This window comes from Otolemur garnettii, unplaced genomic scaffold, assembly GCF_000181295.1.
Source record: "Otolemur garnettii isolate 467f Iridium unplaced genomic scaffold, OtoGar3 scaffold00090, whole genome shotgun sequence".
NCBI lineage: Eukaryota > Metazoa > Chordata > Mammalia > Primates > Galagidae > Otolemur > Otolemur garnettii.
In genome coordinates this window covers 5086472-5094525 of record NW_003852485.1, presented here as the reverse complement: position 1 = coordinate 5094525, position 8054 = coordinate 5086472, and positions in this window count along the sequence as shown.

The window sequence follows — 8054 nt, the reverse complement described above, 5'->3', positions numbered from 1 at the left end:
TATTTATTGTAAGAATACAATTGGAAATCCCATAGTTCAAAACACAACTAAGCTATAAGATATTGAACTGAACACAGGAAGTCGGAAGCCACATCACAATAGCCCACGTGCTTACTGAGTAGTTGTGTAACGACTCTTATTTCTGCTTTTCTGTCTTGGATAGTATCCTCTGCTTGCTCATGGCCAGACATAGCTTCCCCATACTCACCTCCAGATCACTCAGTTCTTATTCCCACAACATTCTCTGACTCACTCAGTCTTACCTCATTTAAACATTACCCGGAATGAGACTCTGATTGTCTCGGTTAAGCTTTTTATTGGTCCAACTGCGACAGTGTCCTCATGTAACCTACCAGGCTGATTCCTATAATTCCTTATAAAGAATTGTTAGAAGAATTATTCACATTTTATAAATGATGGAGAAAAGGCTGAGGGAGATAAGGAAAGCATTTTAATATCACAACTATATGAAGGACTAGAACCAAATTTTGAACCGAGGATATTCTTATTCTAATTCCAGTGATCTCACCACAAAACTTTCATAGTCGAGAAAATAAACCTCCAAATCAGAAGTGACCCTTTCTAACGTTTAAATTAATTGAATCATGGATCCATCTTTAATCAACAAACCAATAGTTACATAAATTGACTTAGTCCCTGGGGACCAAAACTTGCTGCACTGTTCAAAACTTGGCACTGATTATCAGCCCCACACAGTACAATAACCTATACTGGGAACTTCAGATACAAATTCTGGGCCTGCCTCATATCTCTGGAAAAAAAAACTTAGGGTAGGACCTTAACTAGGTGTTTTCAAAAAGCTCTCCAGAGGACTTTTATGAGTGCAATGGTTCATATTCTTGAAGTTTAATAAGATAAATAACAAGCCGCATTATTTTAGTTTTCCATGAAGATGACTTTATTGAGTTAAAATTTAATGTTACATTCTCAGATTTTGTAGAAAGTGAAATATCTTATATGAATGAAGCTCTGGAAATTTTTATTATGGCTACATATTTGAGTACCCTTAGTCTGGTGATAACTTGCCTATCAGAATGACATAGGGCAGAACAGTGGCATTGCCCTTCTTACGATTTACGAACAGATGACCCAGGTTAAGTCATTGATTACAACTCATTCGGTTATTCATTCCTTCAAATAAAATTTGCTGAGCAGTGTGGCGCTCATTTTGTTTCTCCAATATGCTACACAAAATGGTTATACTTACAATTCTAGGAGAGTTGGGAGAGAAACAGGAGCCAAGATATTTAGGTGATTTCCTTATTTGGTGGATATTTTGCACTACAGTATTTGGTTTTTTTCTCTAAGGGTGAAGTTGTCTTATCTATCTGCTTTGGCAGGAAAAAAAAATTATTCAGCAGTGAAAAGGGTCTTGTCTTGCTTACGATGCCGCCAGCCGGAGGTAGCAGTCCGTGAAAAGTGCTGAGTAATGCCGGCAAGTGCAGCTCAGTTCACATCCTCTCCTGGAGCTATTTAATCCTTGACGTTTTTATGACCCTGTTTCTAAACTCCAAAGGAGTGAATAAGATTCAGACTGAATAAGGCATAGAATAAATGTATCAGTATTTTCTTTCTTCAATTGAGTAACTTCTACGTTTCTCTTGTAAGGACCGTCTGTTTCGGGTATCAGATCAAAAGATTTAAAATGGCTAGTTTCTGAAAATAAAAATCCACTGCTCAACAGAATTCATGTTAGGTTAGTTATGTGAGTTTTTGAAAAAAGACAGAACAAAAAAAAGGGAAAAGGAAATCTCTTTTTTGTCTCAGCTGACAGCATGCAGTCCTGTTCCGGAAAGAGCTGGTTTTATTTCTGGCCTCCCTGCAGCTTCTCCACACTGCGTTAGTACACTGCTGCAAAGCTGTGCATTGTATAACTTTCCCCACCAGTCAGCTGTGCAGTTCTCTTTCCTGTAAAAATCATTATTCCAGAAAGGGAGAAAAATGAAAATACAATGTGGTTATTTTGTTATAGCCTGATATGTGTTTCATGCGGGTTGTGCTGCAGTAAAATGCTAGCAATTGAAATACAATGTAATTGGGATCTGAGATCATTTTGGTAAATGGTGTTATTTTATAACACAGCCTTAGGAAAGTAAAACTTTACTTCCGATTATTTGGTCAGGAGAACCAAATAAATATACAAATAAATGATGTTAGATTTTGGAAGTTAGAATGCATTTTAGGAATTTTAATTAAAAATTCCTCATTAATCACAATTTCTTGAGGGCCTACTAAATGCATCTCACTCTCTGAGTGCTTATGAGAGGTAACAAGGGTAAATGCACAAGATGTTATTTACATTTCATAAGCGAAGACCTGCCTCATGTCCAGGAAAGAGAGTGCCAACTGTGGACGTGGTGACTCTGGCCCAGCTTCTGTTTAAGGAAGGATAAGTGTTGCCAAATTCCTGCTTACTACACCGTGGCTGGGAACATAGTGCATCACTTCTAAGATTGAAGGGGAAACACCATCACTTTGTCTCCCCAGTTTACGAGCTCATGGCTTACACGAATGTTTCAGAGCACTGTTCTTTCTGTTGTTATGGTGTCTGGGGGTAGCAGTTTCATCCTTCGTGGTCTGAATTACTTTTTCTTTCTTTCCTTGTTGGGTTTGCACGTAAAGGGCCAACTGAGTCAAGAGCAGGGTGATAAAATCAATGAAGGAGAAAAGTCAGAGAGAGTGGAAAAATGTATCCCAGTCTTTGAAGACAACCTCACATCAATATTCTTAATGATACAGGAAATGTGAAAGTCTGCTCGTCACTGATTTTAACATTTACCATTATTCACATTGAAAAATAAAGCTCAGGATTGATTCTCTCCCTGAGGATTTAATTTTTGAAGAAAAATTCTAGAGTAAGAGATGTTTTCCTGACACTGCTACCTTATACATTCTACCCCCTTTTCATCTTTTTATGTGGTTTTCCCCAGATTCTTTGATAATCCCATCAGAAAATCTCCACTAAGATGTAGTTCATCCACAAGGATCCTTCCCCTGAAATTAACAGTTTCCAGACGATCCCATCCTTTATCTCTACTCACCATAAAGTAAATAAATAAATAGATAAATAAAATAAATTGTTAGACTCAGTCTGACGGATTATCCCACTTTGATGCTAAGGAATGACTTGGGCATAAAAAAATAACGGTGTCTTTACATGAATTCACTGTGATGCAAGAACAACTTGTATACTTCCCAGAGATACAGAAAGTGTATGTTAACTGAACACAAATGCTATTTAATTGAATTTCAGGCAATGTGAGAGAAGAATATTTTAGCAGAGGAGACTTTCTTCATATTTATAGTGGCCAGATTTGGCAAATCAAAATACAAAGTTTCCAGGTAAATTTGAATTACAGGTAAACAATGGATAGTGTTTAGTATAAGTATGCCCCAAATATTGTACGGGATATGCTTATGCTATAAAGTAAAAATCAGTTATTCATCTGAAATTTACATTCAGCTGGGTGCTAGATATTTTTTCTGACAACCTTATTCAGATTTCTTAAACCATCCTGGTGGTTACTATTATCTAATATCATGGCATAAATCTCGCCTTGGCCATCCCCACCTCCAGTCTGCCAGTCCAGTCCCTTTGGACACCATTATATTTTCTTCACCCAACATTCTACCCAGAAAAGGACAACAGTTGTCCCAAATCAGATACTCTTCTCAGCCAACTCTGTAACATATTAAAACAATAACGCCTTGCCTATCTCAGTAGCTTTGGGACTTTACCTGGTGTCTGGGTGATGTAGCAGATGACATATGATGGCCATGTATTTTGAAATTTAAACAGAAGGAAATATAATATAAATGTATACTTTAGCTAAATTTAATGATTGTATTTAAGGTATTTACAAGATTTTAACAAAGTGTATAATTAAACAACTTTAGCTGCCACCTGCGACGGAGGGTACCACAAAGGGAAATATTCTCAGCGCTTAAGAAATGTTGGAAAACAGACTGAGACGGAAGAGTAGAAAGGGATCCAAAAAGCATGCGTTTTTGTTCTTTAGAAATTTTTCTTTCAAACATATCTTTTTCTAGTTCTTTGGCACTGACACATGAAACTAGGCATTGGTGCCACAAAAATAGTTGGGTGGGAGAACATGGGACACTCCTGGAACTTCACGTTCTGTTGTCTTACCTGTTTGTCAACATTCAGTTTAACGCCCCCCCCCCGCCATCTTTAAATAAGATGAGCGTTAAAATGTGCATCTGGGTTAACTCTGGCATGTTAAGTTTTTGTGTGGTTGCTCAATTATTTTAAAACTTGGTTTAGTGATAATTCAGGATCATGTTTCAGCCCACCACCCTCCCCCCCCCACACACACAATATTGACTTGTGGGGTTGAGAAACGCTTAGTTTCAAAGTCAGTGCTTCAATATTCAAATTCCATTTTCACCCTCCATGGGACTAAAAGCTGAATCTGTTACCATCAGAAATAACCTCCAAGTCTACATCCAAGTGGACTAAATCCTAACGTCTATTTTATAAAGTGACCTGTGAAAGAAATGTGATTGCCTTCCAGGTTCCCTAGTGTTATTCTTTTCCATTTGCCACTTTTGTAGTTTTCACAGCCCCTCCTAGTGCCTTGTGCTTCATATATATTCAATGAATATTAAGGGAATAAAGGAAATTGATTGCATAAATTATATGTCTTTATCCATTTGGCATAGCTATATAAGAATATTCAACACTGGGTAATTTACAAAGACAAGAGGCATATTCAGCTCATGGTTCTGCAAACTGCACAAGAAGCAGAATACAAACGTTTCTCTGGTGAGGGCTTCAGGCTCCACTCCTGGTGGGAGGTGAAGGGAGACCTGTTTGTGCTGAGATCATATGGCAAGAAAGGAGACCAGGGTAAGAGTAGGAGCAAGGCTCTATTCACAACCAGCTCTCACAGGAGCTGATAAAGTGAGCACTCCCTCACGGCCTACCAGCCAGGATGTGAGTCTGTGCATGATGGATGCTTCCCACATTTCAGACCCCTCCTCTTAGGCCTTACCTCCCACACTGAGATCAATCTATATTGATATTTGGTGAAGAAAACAAACAATATCCAAACTATCGCACGGAGTGTTACAGAGCCAGATAGGAATAGGCCTGGCGCAGTGTCTGATGTGTTGTCACAGCTGATGGGCATCTGGTAGTATCTACTCTAAATTAATCTGTTATAATCATCAGTTGGTGGTTACACAAACAAGATAAAACTGTAGCAATCCCTAGAGGACTTAACCCTGACCAAGCTACCACAAAAGGAATATGATAAAGATTATTGACTTTTACGTTACAGACGGAAAACTAACTTCCGTATAACTTTATATAATAAAGTATAATTTTAGGCTGGGTGTGCTGGCTTGTAATCCTAGAGCTCTGGGTGGCCAAGGAAGATAGACGGCTGGACGTCAAGAGTTTGATGCCAGCCTGACATGAGTGAGGCCCTCTCTTTACTAAAACGAGAAAAATTGGTCAGGCATTGTGGCAGGTGTCTGTAGTCCCAGATACATAGGAGGCTGAGGCAAGAGGATCACTTGAACCTAGGAATTTGAGGTTGCTGTGAGCTATGATGCCATCCATGGCACTCCTCCAACGGTGACAGAATGAAATTCTGTCTCAAAAAAAAAGTATAATTCTGTATCATATATGACAAATAACATACACAGAAAATTTAATATAGTGAGTTTTTGAATCCCAGAACTGTGTCTGCTTTTCACCTTTCAAGACTTATCTTCTGTAGGTTCTTTCAGCTTTCTCTGTACAAAAATGATTATTTTTTGACCAAGAATCCATAGGAATAATTGTAGATAACATCATTTCTTTTCCTAGAATTGTTTACATTTTAAGCATATAGAGTCTTTATCAACTGAACTCTGTAGCCCTGATCATTCTGGCCTCAGTTTTTCTTTTTATTATTATTATTATTAGATCATAGCTGAGTACATTAATGCTATCATGGGGTGCAAAGTGCTGGTTTTACATACAATTTGAAATGCTTTCATCAAACTGGTCAACATAGCCTGCTGGTCTCAGTTTTTCATACATAACCTGTAAAGCTTTCCTTCACTTTGAGGGCATCTGAAAAGTGTTAAGTGTTGGACACCAGATGCTCCTTCCCTGGGCAGGTAATTCATATGGAACACTCTACTCCCCCTACCCCTGCACAGCTCTCTTTCTTCCCCATAGAGTTCTACCAGGCTTCCCCCCAGCCGTCCCCTGAGTTCTCAGCTGTATCTCTCTGCACATCTATGATGCAGTTTGCTTTGTGGTGAGGTGGTTTCATACAAAGGCCTTTGAGCAGGAAGCATAACTTCAAATTGAGTTTATGCTAAAGAAAAACCCCTCAGAGTAGAATTCCATGCTCCAGGACATTTTCCCTGTAATGCCATTTAAACATCCTTCTGGCTATAGCATCTCACAGACTTCTCTTGAACTATTTCACACCCTGAGTTGTCCAGGCAACATTCATAAGAGTGAAAGGTGAAAGTCACACACACACAAATTAAAACAGTCATGAATCCTTTAGAACACTAATGCCCAGATCCCACCAAACGAGTGTACTCTGTCTCTTGGGCACAGAGTGGAATCATGCCCTGAGTTCTGACAGGGTTTATGTACTGATTGGAAATACTGCAGGATTTCAGTGAAATGGATATCAAGGCAGACATCTGCAAGGAGGAAGTGTGGCCAGTGTGAAAATGCTAGTGTTGGCTTCTCAGGGAGCTGCACTGAGGAAGCCTGGTCTTTTTTCTCTCATTATTGTCCCACAGCAATAATAAGCCAAATGCTGACTCTAGTGCTGTTTCCCCCGCTGCTACTTATAGCTACACAACTCCCACTTTTACCAGCAACACAGGCGAAATGACCTGCATTGCCTGAGAGAGCAGCAAGCATAACAGCATTCGTTCTGTCCTGATCTTTGTGGGTTTATATTAAGTTACTTTTAGAGAGTGGTTTCAAATACAATTGAATCGACATTTCTACAAAGGAGAGACAGAGTCAGCAGTGGGGAGAAGAATTACAGGCAGAGCCTAATAAACTAGTGCAGATCAGAACCTCAGTCAAAAGTTGTGTTTTAAGGATGTTTATTTGTTTAATCTATTCAGGAATGGTCATTTTATCAGCGATTGAAGCTGCCAGATGACTTAGCTTTGCTATGTTAAATAAGCCAGAACTCTTTATTGATTTACGAACTCTTTTGTGGCTTCAGATTGGCTGTGGAGGCTCAGTTCCTCTTATTTTCTTATTTCAGAAACTGGGTTGAGGTAGCAGTCCCTAATTGAAATGTGCCATTCTCAGGGCAGAGGAAAAAGAACCCGAGGCAGTGCAGCCCGCGCTGTTGCATTAGAATCTCCTGTTTGGTTGAAGACCATGTGTGCTGTCTCACGTTTCATTGGCCAAAGCAACTCACATGGTCAAACTAACACCCAGGCAAGGGAGTACATTCCAGGAGCGTTACCTACTGGGAGGGCCAGCAAGTCACAAGCAATTGGTGAAGCTTGATTCCCTTATAGGGAGCAGATGGTTAGGCATTTGCCAAGATTGAAGCACTAGTTTCACCCCTTGAAATGTGTACCATCTGCTGATTCTGTTTGTACTTGGTATATAGGAGTGTTTGGTAAATATTGGGATCTTTCTTGTCTAGAATCTAGTTTTCCAGCTGTCCCCTCTAAGATTCTTTTTACCCGCCTAGGATACTACCATCCCTTTCCGATCTAAAGACTCTCACTGCTTAGCCATAAGATTCTCCTCCTTGCTTTGGAACTTCTAACATCACTTCTGTGATGCATTTAAGATTGTACCAAGAAAGAAAAGAAAGTTTGACTTCAAGCAGTTTCTGTTTCCTGCTGCATGAATATTCCTGAGATAATAGAGATGTCATAATAGGAAAAGGAAAAAAATATGGAGATAGCAAAAGGTACTGAGATTTTGTGTTTCTGGAAATTTATTTTTCTTATTTACCCATAGCATTTCTCTCTATCAGAAAGATGTCTTCTAAAGTACATTAAAGGCAACAAAAACATTT